The sequence below is a fragment of the Octopus bimaculoides genome, chromosome 6, assembly GCF_001194135.2.
Source record: "Octopus bimaculoides isolate UCB-OBI-ISO-001 chromosome 6, ASM119413v2, whole genome shotgun sequence".
Taxonomy (NCBI): Eukaryota; Metazoa; Mollusca; class Cephalopoda; order Octopoda; family Octopodidae; genus Octopus; species Octopus bimaculoides.
In genome coordinates, this window is record NC_068986.1 from 21,013,130 (window position 1) to 21,014,224 (window position 1,095).

Genomic DNA, 1,095 nt, shown 5'->3' on the forward strand with positions numbered 1-1,095 from the left:
AGAAGATTGACCCCTCCATTACATTTTTTGTAAGCCCGGTAGCTATTCTATCGGTCTCTTTCGCCGAACCAAAAGTTACGGGGACGTAAACAAACCAAAACCGTTTATCAAACGGTGGTCGAGGACACACACACACACACACACGTGTGTGTATGTATGTATATATATATATATATATATTTACAAACAAGCACAGGACTTCTTTTAGTTTCTGTCTCCTGACTAAACTAAGAAGGGTTTGGTCGACTCGGGGTTATAGTAGAGGATAGAAGCCCAAGGTGTCATGCAGTGGGACTGAACCCAGAACCATATAGTTGGAAAGCAAGCTTCTTACCACACAGCCATAGCTGCACCATAATTATAGTTAAAATATATACATTGGTATGCTAAATTTTCTCATGCGATTTATGTATGTTTTATACACACACTCATACACACACACACACAGAGCCATAAACATACATAGATACATGTGTATGTTTATGGTTGTGTGTGTGGTTTAAAGCACTAAAATGGATACTGTTTTTAATGTTGGAAATCATTCACATCAGTCTCGTACGTGACTAAATGAACCGACCAATTGAATAAGTATTCCTCGCGGTGTTTTGGCAGACATTGTTAAACAAGTTGACTTTGGCGGCAAGACATAAAGAATCTGTCTTGAAATCAGCTGAGGTATTTTGTACAGATGCCAGCCAGATTTCTTTATTTCCATCTTTTTAATAGCGGTGACACCTGGCAACTTCTTATAAAATACTTCAGTTCATATACAGAAAAAAAAAGTTATGGTCTTAATTTCGGAGTAAAGCCACACACACATATGTATGTATACATATATATATATATACATACATATATATAATATATATATGTACATGTATGTATATATATGTATATATATATATACATGTATATATATGTATGTATATATATGTATATGTATCTATATATATGTATGCATATATGTGTGTGTATGTATATATATATATGTGTGTGTGTGTGTGTGTGTGTGTGTGTGTGTGTGTGCATGTAAGATAGAAATTTAAATGTAATAAAATGCTTTAAAAGAAATTTAAAGTACCTACGTGATAACTG

General features: G+C 33.9%; 1 protein-coding gene across 2 annotated transcripts in view; it reads left to right on the top strand.

Annotated features, from left to right (window-relative positions):
- The window catches only part of LOC106869631 (uncharacterized), a 232,169-nt gene that overhangs the window by 104,586 nt on the left and 126,488 nt on the right, over nucleotides 1–1,095 (top strand). The window lies entirely within an intron of this gene.